The 26,999-nt window shown below is 46.3% G+C and overlaps 1 protein-coding gene and 3 long non-coding RNA genes across 6 annotated transcripts in view; 1 reads left to right on the forward strand and 3 right to left on the reverse strand.

Annotated features, from left to right (window-relative positions):
* LOC132239867 (uncharacterized) overlaps window positions 1–26,999 on the reverse strand; it is a 566,058-nt gene that overhangs the window by 333,191 nt on the left and 205,868 nt on the right. The gene's annotated exons all lie outside the window — the stretch shown is intronic.
* The window catches only part of EYA2 (EYA transcriptional coactivator and phosphatase 2), a 209,784-nt gene that overhangs the window by 180,110 nt on the left and 2,675 nt on the right, over window positions 1–26,999 (reverse strand). The gene's annotated exons all lie outside the window — the stretch shown is intronic.
* On the reverse strand, window positions 17,588–22,218 carry LOC132239862 (uncharacterized). The gene is made up of 2 exons (XR_009454172.1): window positions 22,037–22,218; window positions 17,588–21,223 (listed from the first exon to the last, which is right to left on the reverse strand). It is a non-coding gene; the product is annotated as an uncharacterized LOC132239862 (long non-coding RNA).
* On the forward strand, window positions 22,795–25,147 carry LOC132239044 (uncharacterized). Its single transcript, XR_009453965.1, has 3 exons — window positions 22,795–23,103; window positions 23,750–23,823; window positions 24,174–25,147. It is a non-coding gene; the product is annotated as an uncharacterized LOC132239044 (long non-coding RNA).

The following is a 26,999-nucleotide window of genomic DNA, read 5'->3' on the forward strand; positions in this document are numbered from 1 at the left end:
GCTCACTCTTGTTATTGTGCATTCTGTGGATTTGGACAAATGAAAAATAACATGGACCAGTCTTTATAGTACCACAGAGAGTAGACTCACTGCCCTGAAGATCCTCTGTGCTCCATCAATTCATCCCTCCTTCCCCCCAATCCTTGGAAAACAAAGATCTTTTACCATCTCCATAGTGTTGCCTTTTACAGAATATCATATAGCTGGAACGACACAGTATGTTAACGGCTTTTTTAAATTAGTGTTACGCATTTAAGGTTCCTCCATGTCATGTCATGGCTTGATAGCTCATTTCTTTTTAGCACTAAATAATATTCCAGTCTATTGAACCACTCACCTACTCAAGGACATCTTGATTGCTTCCAAATGTTGGCAATTCTGAGTAAACCTGTTATAAACATCTGCGTGCAGATTTTTGTGTGGACATAAGTTTTCAACTCCTTTGGGTAAATGCCAAGGAGTGGAATTGCTGGATTATATGGTAAGAGTGTGTGTAGTTTTGTAGGAAACCAGGGAACTGTCTTCCAAGTGGCCGTACCATTTTGTATTCTCACCAGCAACAAATGAGGGCTCCTGTTGCTCCACATCCCCACCAGCTTTTGGTGCTGTCCAGCCTACTTTTAAAAACTTAATGAAACACCAGCATCTCCTCTAAGATGTCCATAGTTATTTAAAAGAAAAAAAAAAGGTTTGGTGTGGCTCAGTGGTTGAATGTCGACCCATGAACGAGGAGGTCATGGTTCAATTCCGGGTCAGGGCTCGATCCCCAGTGTGGGGCGTGCAGGAGCCAGCCAATCAATGATTCTCATCATTGATATTTCTATCTTCCTCTTCTTTCCTCTCTAAAATCAATAACAATATATTTAAAAGAAAAGGTTTAATCTAAGTTTTAGTCCATCCTGGGGTAAACTTGGGATCAAATCTGGGCCCACGTCTTCAATCAGCTGGTTTACTAAGTTCAGTATTGAAAAGACTTATCTTAGCTCTCAGCTCAACTGCCCTGCGTGAATCCCTCCCCTTCTCTCAGCCTCAGTTTTCTCATCTATAAAGTGGACAGCTCAATACCAGGTATCAAGCTGTATTGCAAAGCCACTGTTCTCAAAACTGCCTGGTACTGGCACAAGAACAGGCATATAGATCAATGGAATAGAATAGAGAGCCCAGAAATCAGCCTGAACCAATATGCTTAATTAATATTTGACAAAGGAGGCAAGAACATATAAAGTGGACATCATGACCTCTAGTTGGTAAGGTGATCAAAGGCAATCAATACACATGACATGTCCAATCACATGAGGCCAGTGGTTTGCAACTGGGGGTGGGGGGTGGTCCTGCCTCCCTGGAGACATCTGGCAACCTCTGGAAACATTTTTTGTTGTCACAACTTGAGATGAGGGTGGGGGATGCTACTGGCCTCTACTGGACTCTAGTGCTGCTAAAACATCCGCCAGTGCTCAGCCCCCATGACAGAATTATCAGCCCCAGTGTCAGTCCTTTATGGCTGAGAAACCCTGTGGCAGGCATTCCAAAGTGACCTCTATAGTTAATATTGCTTAGGGTCGGGTGGGTTGATACTGACATAAATTCCTAGCACTGCGCCTGGCACAGTTAACTCTTCAAAAACAGTTGGCGTTCTCCCAGTCTGCCTCCCTTCCATCAAGGCCATAATGAGAGGGGAAGAGAACAAGTGTCCCATGCAATCGTTCATTAGCTTCTCTGTTAGCATGCACCTGTGTCTCCTCTGCAGCATTCCTCAAAATATGCAGCCTAGAAACCAAGCCACAAACTCCTTTCCTGTCATCTTCTCTCTCCCAGTTATCTTTTGGTCTTCTCTGCAGTAGCACCCACCTCCCCATCCTCTCCTCAAACCACACGGAAGTCTCACCCTGGGCAGGGGACAACAGAGCATCGTGTATATGAATGAGAGTTGATTCTCAAATAAGAAACAAATAAACAAACGAAAGTAGCGGACGGCCACCTCTCTTTAGAACAAAGCAAGTCACTTCAACTCTCTGAGCCTGTGTCCTTATCTCTAAAATGGGATTCATTAAATAGAAGAATATTTTAAAAGCTCCTTATCACAGAATTCAATAAATGGCAGCTATTATCATCTGTCTTTAATTTTTACAAGTTTTTTATTTTGCCCTTGCCTGTTTGGCTCAGTGGATAGAGTGCTGGCCTGTGGACGGAAGGAACCAGGTTCGATTCTGGTCAAGGGCACAAACCTCAGTTTCAGGGTTGATCTCCATCTTGGTCAGTGCAGAAGGCAACCAACTGATGTGTCTCTCTCCCATCAATGTTTCTCTCTCTCTGTCTCTGCCCCTCCTTTCCACTCTCTCTAAAAATCAATGGAAAAATATCGTCGGGTGAGGATTAACAAACAGTTTTTAAATCAAAGTTTATGTAAAAACATACATGCAGTTTTAAAATTCATATAATAATACAGAATTGATACTTAAGAAAAAGCTCACCTCCAGCCCAGTTTCCCAAGGGCAACCACTGTCGACTTTTTTAGCTGTTCTTTCTGGTAATGAACTCCACATCTCCCAAAAATATGCTGACACAGTCATTTCTTTCTCTTTTTTTCATTTCTTGATGTGTCAGTTTTAGGTTTGATTTTACACACATTCCCCTTATCCTGTTTCATCCAAATCAGAAGCATATTTTCATAGAATCACAGAATCTTAGCAATGGAAAAGACTTTGACATGATCTAATCCTGATACTTCCAGACTTTTACATCCCACAAACTGGGAATTTAATAGAGGACACAGGAACATCCAAATATAGGAAGAGCATAGAGACAATCTTTTACATAAACATCAATTCCATTTTTCAGATGAAAACGTCACTCCTCAGTGCTCTCTGCCCTGGCACGTGGAGCAGTGCTTGTGAACCTCTGCTTCAGTCCTGCCTCATAGCTCAGAGCTAGAACCGCTGTATCCTCGTCAGCCAGGCTTTGCTTGAATGCTTCTGTGGACGGTCCACTCACTACTGCACAAGGCAGTCTCCTTGCAGCATTAGAAGCTCTAACTAGTGTGGAGTTGCAATTGTCCTTACAGCCTTTTATCACATGATTCGAATTCATCCCTGAGAACTCTGATTTCCTCCAGAAACGGTCTTTTCTCCAGCATGCTCTCAACCCACAAGCTTATTCTCCTGCCTCTCACCCTTCACTAAAGGTCACTCCTATCTCACTGAGTCCCTTCCAGCCTCGGGATGGGATTTTCCTTCTCCACACATTCCTCACCTCCTTCAGATGAGATTCCACGGGACTATGACACTGACCCTTCCACAGTTTGTTCTGAAGGCCCTCTCTTTCTTTCAGCGTTAAGGACAAACTCTAGGTAACTATTATTGTTATTGTTGCTGTTATTATTGGTACAACTTATTTGGGATGGCAAGCACGTCTCCAGGCCCGTCCCACCCCACAGTTCCCTGAGCCTGCTCCAAACCCTCAAAAACAATGCTTCCATTTTGCTATTTTCTCACGTTTCTCTCCCTCTGATGGCCTGCCCGGCCTAAAAGTAGTTGTTGGCAGCAGGATCCGCATTTAAAGTAGCCTGGGGGGGAGAGCGGGGCCAGAACACAATGTGCTCCTGTTGCCGGGAAGAATTTGCTTGTAGTTCAGAGGCAGAGGCCCGACATGAGCGCCGTGCCACTTCCGGGCCACACAGCCTTCTAGGCCCGTCCAGAGAGCAGTCCCTGAAAGCTGTCCCTTCCCCTCCAGCCACATCCTGACCCAGCAGGGGAGGGAAGGGAGACCCCAGCAGCTGAGGTCAGCTTTGCACAAGCACACGGGACATCGCCATCCCCAGCACTGGTGATTGCACAGGCCTCCAATCTGCAGTGCAAACGTCCCTTTCCCACCCCACTCTCCCCTCAGAGCCGCTTTCATCAGCTTCCTGTGTATCCTTTCAAAATGTCTTTATGTAAACAAGGAAGCAAATATAAATGTATATTGCTATTCACGCCACCCCTATTTTTTAAACTAATAGTAGCATGCTACACGACTTCCTTTTTGTAGCATTTCTCTGGAGGTTTTTACCAAACTTGTGTCTAGATACAGAGCAGCGTCACTCTATGTCATGGCTGCATAGTACTCCACTGAGTGCATAGACCGCAGTCTACGGAACCAGTTCTCTCTCTGTAAGCACCTGGGTCCTTCCTGAACTTCCGTGGTTATAAATAGGCTACAATGAAGACCTACAGGTGTTGCCTTGCACGTGAACAATTGCAATAAATTCCTAGCAGTGGATGCTAGGTTAAAGGGTGGTTGCATTTGTCATTTGGATAGATCCTGCCCAACTTCCCCCAAAGGACCCTCAAAGGACCAGACAACACACACCCCTAACCAACAAAAAACGAGTGTTGGCTTCCCCACAGCCCGCCAGCAGAGGATGCTAGCAAACGCTGGGAATGTTGCCCATCTTCTGGGTGTGGTTTTAATTGTATATCTTTTACTGTAAGTGAGACTGAACATCTTTTTACATATTTAAAAGTCATTTGTGTTTCTTTTCCTGTGAGTTGCCTGATCGCATAGTTCTTCCATTTTCCTACCAGATTATTGTTATTGTTTCCTTATCAATCTCTCTCCAGAGTCGGTGCCTGCCTGGTGACTCCTTCTGTGATTCAGGGAGAATCAGCAAGTGTTTGGTGTTAACAACCATCAAGCACCAACTTGAGACTTTCTTCTGGAGTTAAAGGAAGTGAACGTGAATGGAAGTGAGGCTTTAAAAATCACTGAGTGACTTAATGTTATCCAATTCTCTATTGGCGTATCACCTAAAAACCACACGGAAGGCTGGTTTCCCATGCTTTGGGACATACTGGTTTAGTAGACAAGAGTGGGGGTCCTGGAGAGATTGACTTCTGTGAAAACACCTCTTTCTACTGATTTGCGAAGCGTCTTGGGGCACCTTCCCCTCCCTGATCTTCCACTTCATCTTCTGTGAAAATGAGCATGTTAACCACACCTGATGTTAGGGGTCTCTGAGGAGTAAATCACTCCACATGCCTGTGTCTCGCTGTTCAATAAATGCCACATACTACTATTATTATGAAATATAGTTTTTGCTGGTAATAATTTTTATACTTTTTATTTGGAATTAATTTCAAACTTACTATTACAAAGAATACTTGTATTTTTATCTCTTTGGACGCACCTGCTCTTAGCATCTCATCCCATTTGATTTGTCAGTTGCGCGCTCCCTCTCTCTCTCCACATACGCACACATATGCATGCACACACATACCCACCTGTTTTTTTCTGAACCATTTAATAATAAGTTACACATACATCATGAACCTTTACCCCTAAGTACTTCAGTGTGTATTTCCTAATAAGGACATTCTCTTACATAAACACAGGACAGTTATCAGCACCGGTGAATGTAACACCATTACAAATATCTTCCCCAATCCACTCTCCGCATCACAACTTGTCAACTGACTCATGTCCCCGATGGCATGTCCCCTCCGATGCAGAATCTGGTCTAGAATTAATTGCAGTTACTTGTCATATCTCTTTAGGCTCCGTTAGCATTTCCCCTGCCTTTCTCGGTCTTACAACATCGGCATTTTTGAAGATTAAGGTGCCCTTTTGGAAACAGAAGGTTCACATCTGGCTTTGTCTGCTGGTTTCCTCACAATGACACAGGTTATGCGTTCTCGGCCAGAACACTACTTGGCTGACAGTGAGTCCTTCTCAGGGTATCACATAGCCACCCTCCCCTTAAGATGATGTTAATATCCACTCACTGTAGCATCTGATTTGGCCACTGCTATTTCCGCCTTGAAATTAGTAAGACATCGATGGGGAGATCCTTTAAGAGCATGCCGACATCCTAATCCTCATCAACATACCCCATCCCAGATTTTGTATCTATGGGCGACCCCTGGACGAACCAATCTTTACCATAATGGTCACAAAGTGATGTGTTTCAAACCCAGCTCTCCCCCCATTTCCAGCTGGTCCTTGTCATTCTACTGTAAACAATAAACCGCCCTCTCTCCTGTTTATTTACTTATCTATTTATTATTGATATAGACTCATGGATTCATATTTTCTCAATGGTTTAGAAGTCAAATCTGATGCTTGTTCCAGATGAAAGCCAGCTGTTACATTTCAAAAGTCACTTATTTGAGTATAAAACCATCCAGGTCCCTATAAACGTTTCCAGAATGTAGAGTACATAAAGTGAAAAATAAAAGTCTTCGCCCACCCCCATTCCACATCCCATAGATACCTGCAGTTAATGATTTCCCTTCCATCTTCCAGAAGTTTCTATGCATCTAAAATTACCAGGAGCCGAAACCGGTTTGGCTCAGTGGACAGAGCGTCGGTCTGTGGACTGAAAGGTCCCAGGTTTGATTCTGGTCAACGGCATGTACCTGGGTGGCGGGCACATCCCCAGTAGGAGATGTGCAGGAGGCAGCTGATCGATGTTTCTCTCTCATCGATGTTTCTAACTATCTCTCTCCCTTCCTCTCTGTAAAAAATCAATAAAATAAAAATAAAAATGAAAAATTACCAGGAGTCTTCCCTGACCTCGCTGGGGTTGTTCTTCAAATCCCTTTGCACTCCCCTCCTCTGGGGTGGAGGTGCCCTGGTTACGAAAAACTGCTCTTCCCCAAACTGAAAGTTGATGAGGATGCTCCCTCCAAAGAGGAAAAAGCAAACCTGCAGTCCTTCCCTCTGTGCCTCAGATCCTTCATCAACAAAACAGGCCAATGTTGTCTCAGAGAAATACGAGTCCAATGGCTACGAAAAGGCTTTCGAGAGTGCTTTCCAAGTGACAGCGAGTTTCATTACGGTTAAAGGAAGCGGGGCAACTCAGTAAGTGGGACCAACTGTGTTAGTCTGTAGCAAGTGGGAGAAAGTCCGTTCAAACCTTTCTGATGCAAATGAAAAAGAACTGAAGAGCCTGTGGCTCTAGCTTTCGGGATGGCTGGAAGCAGGTGCTCAAGTGCTGTCCTCAGGAGTCTTTTGCTCAAGGGATGTCATCAGGACTCCATATCGTTCCCCCAGGTCGCCTTCATCCTCAGGCTGGCCTCGGCTAAGCAACTTGGCCACCTTCTGCCAGGTTAGCCACCCAGAGCAAAGGCGGTACCTTTCCCCAAGAACTCCAGCAAGGTTCCCAGGACTGGCTCCTGCTCAACTTGAGTCACGTCCCTGTCCCTGAGCCAATCCCTGAGGGTCGGGGGATGGAACGCTGTGTCTGGCTGGATCTATACCTGGAACTGGGGAGTAAGGTAAAGCCCTGAAGATGCAATGGGAACCAAAAAAGGAAAGGAAAGAAAAGGATACCAGAAGATGGAATGGAAGTGAGTCTTCATTCACGTTGGAGGACTGCAGCTGGAAACAGGAGAAAAGAAGTTGGGGATGTCCTTTTAAACTGTAAAGTGCTGCACAGGCATAAGAGTTTATACTCTGGGCCTCAGCCCGGGACCTAGAACCCAGTCCCAAGTAAACATGGGGGCCCGTCTTGTCTCACCTACTAGTCTCTAAGTTCCTTGAGGGAGGGCTGGGGTACTTCAGCCCCGAGTCTCCACAGCTGCTGTCACAGCGCCCCCGCCCTGGAGGCTCCCCAGTTAAAAGCCAGCCGAAGTCTGGCCCCAGCTGGATGCCCTGGCAGGGTGCGGAGAGGTGGCACCCAGCCAGCTCCCAAGCCGGGAAGAAGTGATAGGGATCAACAGCGGGCAGACCTTCCGAGGTGAAACCCCACGCAGCGTGTGGTTACGATTACCAGGCAGACGAGAGGGTTCCGGATTGGTCTAGAAAAGGCAAAGGCAACGGCAATCTGCCTTGTGCTGCAAGTGGAACAGAACCACAGGCATCCCGGCAGCTCCTGTTTCTCCCAGGGGAACGGTGGCCCTGCCTCCCCAGCGGCACGTGGAGTGAGGGAGACAGGCCTGCCCTCACCCCCAGGAGGGGAAACGGTGAGTCCAAGGGAAGTCTTGAAACCTCAGACCATTTCAAGAAGCAGCCCAAGTTGTCTGAGGATCCTCCAACTCCAGGATTCCACCAGCTAGAAAGTCGCAAAAACGAGAAAACGCTGGGAGAACCAACGCAAGAGGCTCCCATTTTGGTCTGCTAAGTAACGTGTTTAAAAACCACAAATGTGACCTTGTATAGCCATAAAAAGAAACCAAGATACCTTTAAAATGGAAAGGAAATAAAAACAACAGTCCATTCCTTAAATTGAACCCGTCTGGCTTTATGAAATGCTCTGGACCCACCTCCTTCCCCTCACTCTGCTGTGGGCCAGATCAGGTCGTGGGCTGACCTGACTCCCAGGTACTGGTGTTTGTACGGTTGTTGCTTGGCACACAGTTCCTAGGCTTTGTGCAGCCTGAGAGTCATGAGTTCGAATCTTGGCTTTGCCATAATCTACAGGGTCACCTGGCCCCTCTGAACCTCAATTTCCTCATCTACAAAAGGGGCCGCCATTCCTGCCTTGCACAGTGTCCACGCATTCAGTCGCTGCTGTTTCCTGAGCACACTCTGCTGGATGCTGGGACTACAACAGTGAAATGACAGGCACCGTTTAAAAAAGTCAGACCGAAGTATGCACAAGATCACACAATTATGGATTTAATGGCAAGTTAAGTGCTCTGAGGAAGTACAAGACGTGACGGACTTCGGGGTGAGCTGACCCTCTGACCACTTCCGAGTATTGTGAGGATTAAATGAAACCAATCATTCTTGACTTTGTCACATCCCCAAACCACTGTACTGCTTACAGATTTTTCTTTAAATGGACTCCTATTCTTCTGTAAGTAAACTGAGCCTTGTTCTAAGAACTACCACTCATTTATGTACTTGACAGGCTACCTCACTCTATTTCTTCCTGACACGTGCTGAAGTGAACATGTCAGTATCGAAAGGAAGTTCCCAAACTCACTCTGGAAAGCAGAAAGGCAATCTTCTCACGAGGTTCTGGCACACAGGCATTCCAGAGATGTTTTTCTCTTTCCTCTTGGTCAACTCGCCCAGACAAAGAGTGATGGTCATTTTTAAAAATTTGGTGTCCTCAACCCTTCTCTCCATGAGCCCTCCAGTAGATCCCAGAAAGAAAGTCAATCTTAACCCAGCTCCTGGATAGACCCAGACAGGAGAGTTAAAACCACCTTGGTTTTGCACCTTGGCTTAAATTTACAGCAAAGTCCAGAAACGGCAGTCCCAGAGCCAGGGAAAACCCACTTTCGTCCAATTCTATTCAGGGGAAATCCCATAAATCAAGAACACATCACATATGCTCGCACACACACGCACACACAAGCACACTCATACTCTTTCTTGAGCAATTAAAGATTATTTAAACTTTTAAAAACTTTAAAAATTCAGTTTAATAGCATTTCAAGTTCAGAGAAGTGGGGCAGATTAAGGTCATAGAAGTTTAATTCTGCCTTAAAAAAATAAGTGGAGACGATGGCCCTGGCATGCAGGGCCCACAGCGTAATGCTGGCAGAGAAGGGAAGGTAGCGTCAGTGAGTGAAGGGGCTGGCTCTTTCAACACTGATGTATTCTGTTTGCATATTAAATTCATAGAAATTTCTTTCCTTACCATAATAATGCTTTGTACCATTAGGTCTTTTTTTAAAATTTGATTTTAGAGAGAGAGGAAGAGAGAGAGAGAGAGAGAGAGAGAGAGAGAGAGAGAGAGAGAGAGAGAGAGAGAAACATCGGTTGCACAGGCCCTGATGGGGGATGGAGCCTGCAACCTAGGTATGTACTTTGACCGGGAATCCAACCCACGACCCTTCGATATAGGGGATGACACTCCAATCCACTGAGACCCATTGGCCAGAGCTGTACTATTAGTTTTTAAGCAAACAGCCATTTCATTTCATCTTTTATTTCTTCACTAGAGGCCTGGTGCATGAATTCGTGCACAGGTGGGGTCCCTCAGCCTGGCCGGTGATCAAGGCCTAACGGGGGGCCGGCCAGCCGTGGGGAGGGGCCATGGGAGGTTGGCTGTGGAAGCACACTGACCAGCAGGGGGCAGCTCCTGAGTTGAGCATCTGCCCCTTGGTGGTCAGTGAACATCATAGCGACCAGTCGACCGGTAGTTCTGGTCGTTCTGGTTGTTCGGTTGTAACGGTCGCTTAGGCTTCTATATATACAGATTTTTGACAAAGACACAAATTCAAGAAATGTTTTACTTTCCGCTTCATTCCACCATAAGAGGACCAGGAAGGGAAGCTCTATGACGGCAACTGACATTCAGCCCCAGTGTCCAGAGATACTAGAGGGAGGGGTGGGGACTGTGGCAAACTGAAGACGTGCTCTGCTAAAGGAAGTGGTCATTACTGCGATCCTCAGCTGTCACCATGCAGGAATGCAGACCTCATTTGGCTGATCTCCCACTGGACCAAGAGAAGCCAGAAATCTGGGTTTTTATGTGGAATTTCCTGATTTTTAAATGCTGGCAACTCGTCCAAATTAAAACACCCTCGGACCAACAAGAATACATCTGTGGGGTAGAGGTGGCCGCAGGCTGCCTGCTTGTGGCCTCGGGCAAAGGAGAAAGGAAAGGAGTCTGGAATCCAGAGATCTGGGTCTGGCGGCGGCTCGGAGACCAACATAGCGTGTGGCACTCCTCCCTGGCCTCTCTGAGCCTCAGTTTTCCCATCTGTACCATGCCAGGGCGGCCTAGATAATAGCCACGCTCTGCCATGTCAGTCTGTCCGCAAAAGCAGTGAATGGAAAGACTGGCGTATGGACACCAGGAAAGTGGGGCATAATTTGACACCATTTCAAACCCTGGTAATTCAACGAGAAATGTTTCTCTTCCCCGGCTGAGGTTTTTGGAGGCAGTGGGCGTGTTTTTAAGAAAACACAACACACCAAGTCAGGAATTTCATCAGGAAAAACGTGGCAGCCCCGAATGGGCTCACATCTGGGGATTTGCTTGTTGAGAGAACATGCCGTTCTGTCTTCGACAAATGACAACTCAAGGCAGGAGGCTCTGCGGGGCCGAGGTCGGCTCCTCTGGGAGCCCGGGGAGCAGAAAATGGCCAAGGACCGGCCGCCTGGTGCGCACAGAAAAAACACAGTGAGAGGCCTCCAATCTCCAGTACACCCCCCCACCCCACCCCCCCTCAAAAAGAAAGAAAGAAAGGAAAAGGCCAAACCTCAAAGCTCTCAGTCACCATGTGCTTCACAATCCCCGGCCCACCGCAGCTTCTAAGGTAACTCGGCTTTTGTCTAAAATTGAGCCTAACTTTCTAATTCCCTCTCTCAAACAATGATAGTCCTGAGACACCAGCACCCCCTCCCTCAGCCCCATGTGTGGGCGCGGGGCCAGGCACAGTGCCCCATGCACATCATCTCATTGAATCAGAGTGGGATCCTTTAATAAGCCCACTCCACAGATGAAAACACTGACGCTCGGGCAAGGAAAGCTGGTAAGTGGTGGGTTCAAACCTATGTCGGCACAAAACCAAACCTTCTAAGCTATCGACTGCTCATTTCTTTAAAGTGTAAATTTTATAATGGAATATTAATCTTCATGGGGTTAATCCAATAAAATTGTCACGGAAAGAGGCTGGCGATGGAGTCATTGAGCAGAACCAACTGTGTTTGCAGTAACGGCTGGAGACCTCTTTCTGCACAAGGGAGAGGGACTTGGTTCCTCTGTTCGTTCCTTTTCGGGGTTTCTTTCCCTCCATGTCTTCATAACAAAGGGGAGGAGTGGGACCGGTAATGCCCAGCAACCACGGAAGGACAGCACAGTGGCAGCGAGGTGGGGTCTGGCCTGGCCATGCTGGTCAACCTCCCCGGGTCACTGTCACACCCTCTCTAACATGGGATAACGGAAGAACCCACCAGTGAGGATGGGAGGCCATGGTGCATGTAAGCACTTACTCAAGCAGGGTTCACAGGAGTGCTCCGACCTGCTCCTCCCCCTGCCAGCCCCATCCTCCCAAATGCCTGGGCAGGACACCTCGCCCAGATCATTCCCTCAGCAAAGGCCATCATCTCCACCTTCAAAATATATCCAGGGTCACCTACTCTCACCACCCCTGCTGCCACCCCCCTGGTCCAAGTCACCGTCACTTCTTGCCTACACAGTCTCCTTTTGGGTGTCCCTGCTCTGCCTTTGCAGTCTATTCCCACGGCAGCCAGAGGGATTCTGCTCGAGGTAAGTGAGATCCTGTCCCTCCTCTGCGTGGAGCTCTCCTAGGGCTCCCACCTCATTCAGAGTAGAAGCCAAAAACCTAACCATGGCATAGAATGCTCTGGCTACTTCCCTGACCACAGCTCCTGCCCTGCTCGCCTCACTGCTCCAGCTACAATGGACTCCTGGCCCTTCCTGAACACACCAGGCTCTATCCCATCAGATCAGCCATGGTGAAAGGAGCTTGAAATCAGCCATGATGAGAGTATTTACCCAACAGGAAGTGGCAAACACTACAGTTCAGTGCTTTTGCTTTCAAGAGAGCCAGATTACCAGTACAGCACCGCAGTGACGACTATATTTTAAACTAAAATTAAACCAGAAACACTACTCTTCCCTATTCTCCCCTAATACTCCCTAGTCACCTACTCCTGCTTAATTATATTCACCATACTTAACACACTGTTGCACTAAATATATATTTGCTTATGTCCTTGTAATTGTCTATCTCTCTTCCACCAAAAACACAAGCTCCAAGAGGGCAAGGTCGAGGTAAGCTTTGCTCTTAGCTTCTTGTCAAGTGCCTAGAACAGTAGCTGCCTCATACTAAGTGTTCAGTAAATATGTGTTGAATGGATGACTGGCACCTATGATCATTATGATAAGGAAACCTAAGCATGGGTGGTATTTCAGACCCCGATGGAACTTGGAGCACTGGTGATAGTAAAAAATAAAACATCACGTGGTCCACAGTACTAGCCCCGGGGCTGCTCTCCCTCCCTGGACATTCGTGTCTTCTTGGTTTTCCATGGCAGACCCCTGCTACCAATTGCGAAGATGCAGTCTTGGGGAAATTCACTCTCGGGGCTGTAGCTTCACAGAACCAGAGCTGGAGGAGGCATCCATGAGCCAGCCTTGATAGCTGCCCATTCACCATAGTAAAACCTACTGTTTGCAATTTTTTTTCCAAGTAGCATCTACCATGGCCTCTCTAAGGTACAAGTTGAGAAATTCTCCAAAGACTCTAAGATTGTTCAACCTCTCTTCCAACGCTGAATTCCTTCTCTACCATCGTAGACAGGCAGTCTTAAGTGGCCTCCACAGTTGGCAAGTCCACCTATGATTAAGCCAAAATCAGCCAACGCATAACCTCACTGCCAATCTGGGCCTATGGGGACATAATTCAGATCAGTTTTTCTTACTTATGGTGAGAAAACTCTTTTTTTTTTTTTACTAAACTGGTCGTGGGTGCCTGGAGCTCAGGAAACGATTTACTTCTGAAAGGAGTGAGGTCCATATGTAGGCATGTTAAATGCCATCCTATAATGCACCGGGCAGACCTCCACAACAAAAACTGTCCAATCCCCACTGTTCACAGTGTCTATGTTGAGGAAACATGACTTACCCAAAGACACATGCTTTCCCCCCCTTATTTCCTTAGCACTAATGACCAACTTGGCTGATACTTCATTTCATACTTTTGTGGGAGACTTGGCTATGGGAAACATGTCCTTTTCCTCTTAAATCTACTCTAGAACAACCATCTCAACAGTAAATGGCGACTGATCCTGAGCCTAGGGTCCGGGAGACAATAGGGAGAGGTGGGGATTGTGGTGAGCTGAGAACTCATCCATCTAAAAGAGACAACCATTCCCCAGCCCCAGTCAATTGAAATCATATGGAAATGTGGGCACAGTGTTGACAGATCTTCTGATATTTCTAATGGAAGCCAGAAATGTGCATTTTTGTGTGAAATGTCCAGATTTTCAAGCACTGGCTCCCTTTTCTGTTTTAAATATTCTGCAGACCAAATAAAACGCATCTTGGTTGCTGGCGTGCAATCTCTGTTGCATCAGATGTTACTGCAGTGTCACTAGACAGAACATGGAAAAGTCCAGCGGAGGCAAGAATGGAGGGCAAAGCTCAAAGGAGGAAAGGAACCAAGGGCTGATCACCAGAGGCCCAAGAAAGTGAGCCCTGCACAGCCGGACTCACTCCTTCCACTCCAGGTAATACCAAAGCATCTCCAATTTCTCTGCCGAAGTCCAGTGCATCCCCCATGCTAGGCTGGAGTGTCCCAAAGACGGTGCGGATTTTGTACAAGACGCCATGAAAAGAGATGACCCCTCTGAATGCCCTTCTTTGAAATAAGATAATCCTCTAGGGCAGTGGTCGGCAAATTCATTAGTCAACAGAGCAAATATCAACAGTACAACGATTGAAATTTCTTTTGAGAGCCAAAATTTTTAAACTTAAACTATATAGGTAGGTACATTGTTATTAACTTAATTAAGGTACTCCTAAGGCTTAGGAAGAGGGGCCAAAGAGCCGCATGTGGCTCGCGAGCCAGAGTTTGCCGATCATGGCTCTAGGGTCGTGGGAACAGTAAGTAGCATGCCTTAAAAGTTCCAACCTCATAGAAGTGTTTGAGGAGAAAAGATGATTCACCCAGAGCACAGCACAGCACCCGGAAGGACTACAGACTTCACACAGGGCCCTGCAGGCCAGTAGGAGAGGAGTGGAGAGGGTCTAGAGCGGCATTAGAATGCAGTTTTGGGGGTCCACCACCTCACTCTCAGCAAACGTTGCTGACTGCAGTTTGGAAATCTATCCCTTTCCTACTCCATCCCTAGATCCAGAGGTGGCACACGACAAAGTATAGAATCCTTCTGAATTAAGGGTTGATTAAGAAATGGGTACGTCACCTACATTTGAGTTCTTGAACCAGCTGTCCCTGAATGCAGGACTCCCCAGAACTTTTCATTTCCCCACGTCAATAAATTTCCTTTTGCTGAAACCACCTCGAAAGTAAGTTTTCTGTTACTTACACGCAGAGCAATCTCAACAGCTATGTGGCCCCTTGGCCGGGATTTTGCTGACCCTGAGCTTTGGGGTGGGGAAGGCGGACTATGGATCCAGTGCCGTCAGCTTGGACATCTCGGTTCTTTAAAGCTCTGAGAGCTGAGCTCACTTCCGCACCCCCACTGCCCCTGCCTAATTACTCACCTTTCCAATCTCCTGTGTGGATCCTTCACGGCCCCCCTTTTTTCCACTTTCCTGTCTGTAGCCATTGGAAACGATCACCCCGTCCCTTGCAATGTGAACAACACAAGAAATGCTTTGCCATTCTAAACAGTGGCTGACAACCATTTATGAAACCTGCAAACATTTCACCACTCCTAAATCAACCCCAGATGACAAAATCATCATCATCATGCAACTAACAAAAACCCAGCGGAGGGTGAATTTGGAGCACGTTGCCATTACCCATGATGAGGGGTGATCAGGAATCACATCCTGAGAAAGACATAAAAATGAAGCAAACTGATTGCTCCTTGGAAGAAGTCTCAGCCCCCCTCCCCAGGAGACTCAAGTCCTACTTTTTCCTGGAACAACTTTTTAGCATCTCTTGGCATCCTTCTGGTCAGGGATTGGTAAAAAGAAACGGAAAGAGAGAACGAGAGAAGGCGCAATGCCTTTCACTGAAATTGGATTCCTGGGATCTGTGGCTGTGTTTGGAGAGTGATCACACACTGTGAGCAAGTACGTGCGTTTTGGTGATTTAAAAATCAGGGCATTTCTCATAAAGATCCAGAGTGTAGCGTCCTTTGAGAAATCAGAATACATGGCAATATAGGGTCTTCATTCCGCACCTCCCTGCCCACTTCATTAACTTGGTTATCTGTCTGGCCACTTTGGGTATCTGAGCTTGCAATGATTGATTTCGGATTTAGGTCCTATGTATCTATTAAAAAATCATTTCAAAATTATAATAATCTTGACTTCAGATGTGTCTGATTGACACAGAATGGCTGTGGGATTCGAATCATGGCCCTACCTGACCAGGCCCCTCCTCCATGACCTCATCTGCCCCTGCCCCTGAACCTTGTGATCTCCCCCAGCCCCATCAGCCTCCAGGCCGCTTCCATCTCAGAGCTTTTGAACGTGCCCTTTCCTTTCTCTAGAGTGTTCTTCCCCAGCTATTGGCACCCTCCCTCCTTCAGAGCTGTGCTCAGTGGCTGCCTGCTCAGTGAGGCCTCCCTGTCCCGGGTACATTCTATCCACCTTCTCTCGATTTTTCCACACAGGCTTGTCACCATCTGACAGTCTATGTCCCTTGCATGTTTAGGTGCTTACATTTGGTCTTTCCACACTTAATTGCAGCTCCATGAGGGAGCCGGTTCAGGTTGTGTTTGTTCACTATTGTATTCTTTGTGCCCAGAGCAGTGTGCCTGGCACACATTTTTGAATGAATGAATGAATGAGGAAGTTCAGTTTTCCATATTCAGGAGGAAATGGAGGTGGGAGATGAGGTGGAGGAGGAAGGTGAAGGAGGCAAACCCAGGAAGTCTGCCCCCCAGTCACTGAAAATCAGGCAGACCTTTCTAGAGAAAAAGACATTTTCCATGACAGAAGAAAGGGAATGAGAAGAAAAATGAAAATCCTGAAATTGGAGCCTACGGCTGCATTGCAGTGCAAGGGTTTTGATGTGTTCTTCTCCACCTCTGAGCCATGAGACCCAAAGTCCCACCTTTTCTTGGGACAGGGTGGGGGTCTGTGTCACGGACTGGCCTTGTGACTACGGCAAGCCCTGGCCCAGGGCCTCAGTGCCCTCATCTGTTCTAGGCTGCCGACTGAGGACTTGTCCTGGCAGCGTCTCACATGGGGACGCAAAGAGCAGTGTCTCTGGCTGGGTCTGAAGTCACCTGGAAAGACCTGAGCTGTTTTCCAGCGTGAGCCTCACGTCCCAGGCACGCTTCCCTTCTCGTCCACAGCAGACGGTACCAAAGTGCATTTGTGCCGCCCAAGCAGATGTGACTTCTAGAGTTACTTTTTCCTCGACGGCTCATCAATAGCATTTAACCATCATTTTTGCCGTGTGCCAGGGGCTCCTCTCGGCAGGTCATAGTTGTTAACTCTTATGATGTGGATTCACTTCATAAATGAGGAAACTGAGTCAGTAACAAGTTAGGTAAACCCAAGGTTATGTGGCTAGTAAGTAGTAGACTCTGGATTTGAACCTGGACAGACCAGTTTTTAACCCTGGCGTTATGCTGCACTTGAAAGTTAATAGGACACACGAATACATCCTTGTAAAACACTGAAAAGAAAAATTACCGCTAAGACTAATGCTGCCTCTGTTTCCCTCTCATGCCTATCACTAATTAATTAATTGTCTAGTTAAATGAAGGTGAAACAGAGGGTGATTTAATTCTTCCTGTGGTGGTTAAAGCAGCAGGGAGTACAGGAGTTATGAAGACAACCTCTGGAACCATCCTCCTACATACAGGGCCTGGCACTGCAGCTTACTCACTGTGTGACCTTGAGTAAGTCACTTAACCTCTCTGTGCCTTACTTTCCTCTTCTAAAATGGGAATTCTAATAGCACTTCCTTGATAGAACTCTTGTGAGGAATAAATGAGTTGGTGCCTATACTCATTCAGAACAGATCCTTGCATTGAGCAATCACTCAACAGGTTATTTTTATTAACAATACAGTCATCCAAAGGGTAGTCATTCTTCTTGTGAAGATATGAGACACAGGCTAAATGTATTCAGACACTAGCGTGCCCTGGTACAACTTTCCCAACATCCTTGAGAGACCTCATTTGTTTCATTTTATTCCCCTGAGAACAGAGTGTAGAAGTTCCGTTCTGGTTAGAAGGATGGTTATTTGGGCATTCATTCATTGCCATCAGCTTGCGGGGAAGAGCTTGAGAAGTAAATGATTTCATGTAAATGAACAGATATTTGGAAAATGTCACATTTTCAGATTTGTGTTTCTCAGACTTTGCTCATGAATCTGCCACACCTGGGTGCCACTTTTGCTAGTTCATTACCTGATGGATTTGATTTTAAACCATTTTGGTCTTAAGCATTTAAAGTGGGTGAAACCATTTGTTTGAAATTCTTGTTCTACCTTTTCCAGATGCATGAGAAAATAAAGACAAAAACATGCAAAAAAAGTCCAGGCATGTTTTCAGTGAATGTGGAGAGGGTGCACACCCCGCTGGCAAGAAGACTGCCCTTCGGAGACTAGTGGATCCTTCCAGAATGTGTACAGTCTCGAGATGCCGCTACCTGAAGAACAGTCGGGAATAAGTCCAGGGAGCAAGAAATCTTCACTTTCCTCGAGTACTTCTGGGGGTGTGGGCGCAATTCCATAGAACCCTAAGCCCACCAATCTCGGAACGCGTAGACTGTGCTCCCGCCATCAGCGTGCTTACGTTGTATAACAAACCCCAGAGAGACAGCATTTGCCCCATGAATAGGGGAAGAGTCTGGAGCTGAGAGGACGTCAGTGACCTGCCCAACTTCACACAGCAGGTGGGGGCTGGAGTGTGGAGTCCCGCTTCCCCAACAGTGGCCCAACCTCTGACAACTCTGCTGCAAAGCCCCGCACGGTAGCCAAGGGCCTGGCCTGGTCTGAGGAGGAGGACACAGCCCCTTGGTCGGCAAGACTCTGCAGAGATTCTTACAAAGACTGTCACCTAGAGAAGGCTGCCACAGCCCACTGCCGTGACTTTTTCCACTTGTTGTTCGAGAAAGAGTCCATCCATTCTTAATAACACAGGTAAACATCCACAAAGACTCGGGCTCACTGAGGATGAAGGACGCTGCCGAAATGTCAGAATCGGCCGTAAATAACCCACCGAGGGTCAGGGAGAGGTCTCTGCGAGCGTCCGCGTGCTTGCTGCAGAAGGGCTGCAGGTCGTGCAGGGTCGGGCCTGGGCTTTGGGCCAGAGAGACCTGGAATGGAATGCCACTGGACAGCAGCTACTCCCCTGTCCTAACCCCAGTGTCCCCATTTGTTAAACAGATACACACATGTCATGGGATTTTTGCTGTGGTTGTAGAGAGGATTAAATGAGTTTTGCGAAGGTGCCTCACACATCATAACTCCTGTGAGAGACTTTTAAATCCACTTCTTCCCTCTCCAATTCTCCTCCCTGAATATTGAGATTATGTTGATTCAACACTCTCAGGTAAAGGCATACTGGTATACTTTAATTCTTCAAAGTCCCAGAAGCCTGGAGAAGTTTCATGCATGCAAGAATGATACCAGGTTAAAACACCCATAGGGATATCTAACTCTTACACATTAGCATAGCCCTATGCAACATTTAATCTCTGTTCTGGGAATAGGGAAACTGAGGCACAACCCGGCAGCAGGGCTCCCAACTCCTGACTCTCAGTCATGCACTGAACTATAAATATAAGTGAAGACCAGGATTTAGACTAGGTTAACTGGTAGAGCATATCAGATCTGGGACATTCTGAGTAGGTACCAGTCAGAGCTGGGGTTAGGTGCGGGCCATGCGTCTTTGGCAGGATAAGGCAGCAGGAAAAAAATGAGAAAACTTTTGTTTTTCTTTTTCAATTCATTAAGGTTTGTTGGGGTGAGCAAGAATCTCATTTTTTTTTCTTCCCATGACTTCCCTTTTATTTTAACGGGGAAACGTGCATTTCAAAGACTGCTCAATAGCAGCGTTGAAGTCTCAAGTTCAATCACAATGTCCCCATTGTGGCTGGGGGACTCCTTGGCCTTTAAGCTTGGGTTATAAAAATTTGGTCTGAGCCCAAAGTCTGGCTTTAATAGAATATTTTAATTTTGTTTAATGAATATTATTTTAAATCTGTTTGGCAGTTTTAAAATGTGTTCTTTTATTTTCAAATTAAAATTTACTAATGTTCAGTACTTTCTCGGGTGTGGGGGTGCAGCAAGGAGTGGGGGTGATAATAATACAAGCTACCCTTTATTGAGTGCTTACTATGTGCCAAACACCCTGCTACGTGCTTTATGTGTGCAACCTCTTTTAACCCTCACAGCCGCCCAGGGAACAGCGGCCCTGTTGCCTCCACTGTCCGGGAAGTGGAGAGGGTCAGCGCCTAGCCCACCAAGGTGGCAGCATTAGTGAGCAGTGGACTTAAGGCTCAGACCAGACGTGATATTAACCACAGACGTACATTCCCTTGATATTGAAAAAGGACTTGACTGACCAATAGCTTAAAGGCATATTACTGACCTAGGATACAATTCCCTGTAACTTCAAGGGTAGTAATAGCTGGCTTGAGCACAATGGCTAGCTTATTGAGCGTTCAGCATAGACAGGCACCATAGCAAAGCGACGTGTTTTACATGGAATACCTCATTTAAATTCTCACTAAGACTCTTTGAAGCAATTAATTATTGTTATTTTTATATTATCCCAATTTCATAAAGGAGCAACTGAGGTCCAGAGAGCCTAAGTCATTTTCCTAAGTCACACAGCTTAATAATAATAATAATAATAATAATAATCCAGTAACTGACACTATTAACTTGATCTCCACAATAGCTCTTTGAGGAAGGCATATTATTATACAGCCTGTTGTACACATGAAGAAACTGAGGCAGGGAAAAGTTTGGTCACTTGCCTAATGTTAAGTAGTTGGTTAATACTGAGCAGGGATTTGAACCCAAGAAGCCTGCCCCTGGGTTCATGCTCTTAATCTCTAGGCTGCAAGTCAGAGCTAACGCTTGGGCAGTCTGACTCCCCCCACTCCTACCTGTTCCCCACCACCTCTTAAGGAAAGCAGAAGGTTGACTTCTGCCAGAGGCAAGAAGTGGGCCATGGCATTGCCTGACACAGTTTGGGGCGCAGAAGCCAGTGCACTGCTCTTACTGACTCAGGCCTGGCTTCACTGGCTGAGGGTCTGCAGGGTTGGTCTTTCCCTCCATCCTGCTGCTGGAAAGCTCAAGAAGTCATATCACTGCCCTCTGAATCCTCAATGGGAAAGAGAGGCAGTGAGATATTGGTAAAAACACACTGGGATCCTGCTATCAGAGGTGCCGGATGGGGTCCTTCTTGTTCTGGACCCCCAGGAATCAGCCTCGCTCTTAGAACACAGCTCGGTACATACTGCTGTAAAATGAGTGAAAGAATGAACGCATTTGTAACTTTCTCCCATCGCGTGCAATGTATCAGGCATGTAGGAGACATTTGGTTAATAATAAATCAGTGAAATGGTCTATGAAATGTCCCAAGAGCATATTCTTCCTTGTCAACAAAATTTGTCTTGTCATATTGCAATAGCTCAGGAGTCAGCACACTTCTTCTGTAACGAGCCAGAGAGAAAATAGATTAGGCTTGGCAGGTCATGTGACCTCTGTTATTGAGTTAACTACTCAACTGCTGTTTTAGCACGACAGCAGCCACAGGCAACAGCTTAGACCAGCTAACTTCAGGGAAGCAGCCACCAGGCCAATAGATTCCAACTCTAAACCTTCCTCAAGTCCTACAAGGACAGGCTGGAGATTCTGTGAAAATCAGCAGATGTCTCGTAACTGAGCCCAACCTGCTTATGAGTTAATATCCCCAAGGCAAAAGCAGCTCTCCTCGGCAGGCAGGCAGAGGAAAGGTAGCTCTTATAATACCAGAGAGACAGGCCTAGGAGTCAAGCCTGGGTTCAGTCCTGGCTACGACACAAGCCGTGTAGCCTGGGACAAGTTCGTTCACCTCCCTGAGATTCCGTTGCCGCAGCTATAAAATAGGGATAATAAGAATAATAGCACGTTCCATCGAGGGCTGTTTAGAGACAAAAATATAAGTGTTTGCTTAGCACGTAAGTGTTCAATAAATATGGGCTACTTGGTATTTCCAAATAAATCTTGTGCTCTCTTAAAAATAAAAACTAATTTACTAAAAATGAGCCGGGCTGCCAATCAATACACGCACACACACACACACACACACACAAGCTGCAGGAAAAGACATTTCCAAAATCAGCTTTCTAAAGACACTCTAGCAAGGCATTCCAGGGGCCCCAAGCTGTCAGAAAATTCTCCACTTTAGCTCAAGCCCCCAATCTCTCCATCTGCTTCTATGTCCTTTTTGTCACTTTGCCTTTCTTGTCGGGGCCAGAACAAACCTGAAGACGTTCAGAGCGTTTCAGACATTTGCTGGGTTTAAGACATTCTTTCTCCTTCCCTGCTCCACACCCCAACATCAACGTCTCCAGGAAGTATGGCATCTATAGGCAGAGGACAGCTCGGGCCCATGGCAGACCGGAGGTGAATAATCTTCTCGGCTCCATTCTTGTTCACGGCTGGATGGGACCAAAACTCTGTTTACAACACAAGGGGCAAGTCACAACTTGCTATGCCACATGACACCATCCCAGCAGCGAGTCACCACTTCCTGGTACTGCACCAGCCACACAAAAGGCCGGAGGTGCAGGAATCTGGCCGAGTACTCCTTCCCCGCCACCCCCCCCTTTCTGACCAGAGGGACATTCAGACCTTTGCTAGAGAGACAAATGCTTCTAGAACACACTGAAACCAAAGTCCCTTTACATGAAAACAGTCACACCCACAAAAGAAAACAACCTCTCTGCATGGACACCCTTTCTCTCTCTCCTAAAAAAAATAAAAAAAAATGCTTTCTCCCTGCATGGAATTCCCATCAGCACCTGGTTGGTACCAGGCAAGGGGATGCCGTCGACACTCCCTCTGTCTTTCCGTATTTCAGGGAGCTGCCAATCAACAAAGACCTAAAGGTTGGTACTTATGCGTTGCACCCCAAATGCTAAAAACATGTCCATGGTCACAGGAATAAAAAAATTGTTCTGGGAACTATTAACACCTTCATCACAAAGTGATTACAGGAAGGAGACGGGCAGTGAGGAAACCGACCAGAAGGAACACAAGAAAGACATTTTCAACCTTTGGCTTCTGTGCATCCAAACACCAGGAATAAAACATGTGCTTTGGAGTGAGGGGTGGCTCCTGAACCCACTTTTCCTCCTAAGCAGTAAGAGGGGTGATTGAAGGAGATGGAAATCCGGGCCTCCTATCTCACTTTACCCCAAGAACGTCTTCAATTGTCCCCAGAATCCAAATCGAATGGAGATTGTTCAAACCGTGGGCTCAGAAACCCCCTTTCTGTGTCCACTTCAGCTGAACGCGTCTGTGAGGCAGGAATTTAGACTTGGCCGAGGTAAGAACTGGTGATTCCGCCCCCCCCCCACCCCGCCCGCCCCCCGGTTTGGTGACCTTCATGGGGCTTATTTATGCACTTCAAGCTCATGACCTAATACATGTTGGTTTGGCTTCTCTTCTCATAAGAGCAGCCTGTAAAAAGCTTTTGAGAATTCCCCGTGTTTTCTTATTTTGGGTCAAGAAAATAAAATCGATATCTAAGTACCCTTCAAAAAATGGTCTGCACAATCTAAAAATTTGGAATGTTTCCACCAGGGCTAAGGATATCTCTTAAAGCCTCAAAGATCATCAAAGTTCATACCAACATTTGCCATTTTTAAGGTGAGCTATCTGGTAACGGCATATGTGAGAATTAGCTAAGAGGGACTTTTTGACATAAGTCAAACAATGACATTTAAAACTCACGTTAAAGCAATTACTGTGCGGAATTTTCCGTGTTTTTCCCATTTCTTAAACAGAGTGTATATGTTTTCAACATATTTCTTGCTGTAATTTTCTTTCTTGGCAAACCCACATCTTACCATGAAACCCAAAATATGCACGCTTCAGAAACAATAATGGTTGAAACAGACTCGGCTGTCGCAAAGCATGATTTTTCTTTACGAAATTAAAATGTCTTTTGGCTAACACACTGTATATTTCAGCTCTGAAAGACGATTCTTGGGAGATGACTAGGAAAGAAAGGGGAACTGACAGATTCAGCTGATGCGAGACAAACGTAAGTTGCTATATTCACACAGTAGTCGGGCTCTCCAGTGCCTCATTCTTTGGGGGAAAGAGCTGTCGATTTTTATCATTTTTCTTAAGTTAAATGCACAGAGAATTAACAACTCTCCCTGGAATGACTGTGAGCAGATATGTATGGATATATTACATCTGGGAATGCACAGATTTTTAAAAATCTAACTTTACACTCACAAAGAAAACAGAGGGGGGGGGGGAAATCCAAAGCCATTGAAATCACACACATTTTCATGTTATTGACGCATCACCATTGACACTAAATGACAACATCATTTCTAGCCTCTTTTAAGTGCTTTGTTCATTTAAAAACATGTCTAAAATTAGCATTATCGGGGCAAGAGTGAAGCTGTCTCCCGGCTAGCTGTTCAGCGAGGTTCCTGCTGCAGATTTCGGCCTGTATCTGAAACAGAGGCAGACTTTGCAAAGCAGCTTGAGCAGACACATCTGCGCCCTAACTAGCATCATCAGAAGGGCGATGACAGCGATGACGAAGCCCCTGCTCCAGACCCGGACGTGTGCAGAGACCCTCTCATCCATCCTGCCAGGCTGCGTGCCACGGTGGGGGCCCTCGCAGCGCCCCCCGACCCTCAGCCCGCCTGTCCCTGATTCAGGCAACCCATGGCCTCCCTTAACCCTCCAAGTGGCAAAGAGAAATTTTTTCCAGTTACCTGACTCTTGGGACCACCTGTTCCAAATTATTCTTCGCTCTCCAAATGTTTATAATCTAACCCTCAAACAACAACCCACCCCATAGCAATCTCGCACCTTCCAGCAAACTCAATTTGGGCTGCCTCCCGTAACATTTTAGGGCCTTGCCACTGCCGATAAATTTATTGACTCTTTTTAGGAACTGAAATGTGTGATGTTATAGTATCGAAGGAACAAATCAAATTAGCCCTTGTAAATACACAGTCATTTTCCTTTACGGAACCACACACACACACACACACACACACACACAACCTGCTAAATATCACGACTCACAAAGGCTTATAGCTGTGTTCTCTAAATAATATGATTTTTTTTTTTCCTGTTTTAAAACAACAACAAAGAATTTCAGGGCAGCATCAGAAAATAATTGTGCTCACCCGGCCAGCGTGGCTCAATGGTTGAGCATCAACCTATGAACCAGGAGGTCATGGTTCAGGAGGTCATGGTTCGATTCCTGGTCAGGGCACATGCCCGGGTTGCAGGATCAATCTCCAGTGTGGGGTGTGCAGGAGGCAGCCGATCAATGATTCCTCTCTCACTGTTGATGTTTCTCTCTCTCTCTCCCTCTCCCTTCCTCTCTGAAATCAATAAAAACATGTAAGAAAAATAATAATTGTGCTCCATGCAAGTAAAACCATCCCAAATCAGCATCTCTCTGCAAGGGGAACGAGGGCATAAATGTCCTCTGTGCCAAGCGTTCATAGCACATGGCGAAGGCCAAGGTCTGAAGGCCTAGACTCTGGTTTCACTTACTCTGTGGCCTCTCACGAGTCACTGGACTTGAGACTCAATTTTCTCGCTAACAAAGTTGGAATAGTAATGACATAATCAATACCCAACTCAAAGGGTTGTGTGAGAACCCATCCTAAAAACACGTCTCAGAGTCGCCCTCAGGCCTGGCATACAAGTGCTCGGTTAAGTGGTAGCTACTTTCATCATGATCATTAACACAAGGATATGATTTGCAAATGGAGAGAAATGGCAAAGGCACCAGTACGATGAAAATGAGCAAAAAGGAGAAAAAAGAGGCAGCGAAAGTAAAATTTAAGAGATTGTGGCTTTTTTCATCCTTTTCCCCCTAAAGACAACCTGGCAGATACTTTCATATCTTGAAATTGATTTTAAATCACACACAATAAAGAACAAAGTCCCTGCCCTTCTGATTCATTTACAAGGAGACCAGTGGGTCTGAGCCAGTTACACAAAGTACTTGCCACCTGAATGAGGGGGCCATCCTCGGATTAGAAGAGGTGTTAGCCAAACACCATTAGGCCAGTTAAAGTCTTCAAACAGCCAAAATGAAGCATGGTCTCTCGGCTAATTGTTTCCCTACCAGAATCTTCTTTTTGTCTTGTGTGTTTGGGACTGTTTGAACTGCCAAATTGATTGGGGGGAGGGGGCTATTAAGAAAGCTGTTATGATATTGGGGGATGGGGATCAGGGAGGAAGGTGGCAAGTGTGTGTGAGTGTGTATGTGTGTGTTTTCTGTCAACAGGCTGTGTTTTCTCAACTGTGGGGTTAATTCTCTGTAAAGAGATTCCTTTTGAGTGGAGTCCACCAACTCCTTTTGCAGAGCAGCTAGCTGGGAGAGAAGTTTCCTTCCACTAACAAAACCAGACTTGGCAAGAGACGGAGGGTTCAGCCTTTGGAGGTAACCGAATAACCAGCCACTTCACGTCCACAAACTCCACAGATAAGCACTACATAATTAGGCGAATTCCTCCTTCCTATAAAATCTTTGGGGGAGAAGGTTCCCCTCTCTCCTGAGGAATTCCTGTCTTCTCACCCAGCCTACACACACACACACACACACACACACACACACCACTCAACGCTCAGACACACACCACATGCACCTCTGACCTGTGGCCACTGCATGCAATCTCTTACATGCAATTTAAATGCTGACCCTTGTACTTCTTCCCCAGGCATTTTTGCATGAAGGGGGCCTGCCCAGCCAAGACAAAACCTTACCCCAGTTGTAACTTCCACCCGTCCTCTCATAGAGGCTAATGCTTTTCTCATGGTGTCCGTGGATATTTAGGGACAAGCAAATATCGAAACAAGATATCTCCACTCCCTTCATTTGCTCCTGACAGCCCCGGGCTCTCTCTCGGCATCTGTCACGAGCTGCTGGGAACCCCACTTATGCACCATAACGGCCTGCGATTTTATTATACAAGGAGTTTATTGCTGGCCTAATTAGTTTCAAACTGGGCATTCCAGCTGAGGACACCTAAAAAACATCTGGCAGAAGGAGGGAGAAGGAGTCCTTGTTCCGAGCCGGTTATGGTTGGATTTCTGGGTAACTCGGGTCTCCTGCACCGGACACAAGTTATCTTTGGAAAAGTAACTGAAAAAAATAAGGGAACGGTTTCTTCTTTGTGGGAAAGGAGTCGTCTTGTCATGGGGGAACCAAAAACGTCTTAAAGTGGACGT

This window comes from Myotis daubentonii, chromosome 8, assembly GCF_963259705.1.
Source record: "Myotis daubentonii chromosome 8, mMyoDau2.1, whole genome shotgun sequence".
Taxonomy (NCBI): domain Eukaryota; kingdom Metazoa; phylum Chordata; class Mammalia; order Chiroptera; family Vespertilionidae; genus Myotis; species Myotis daubentonii.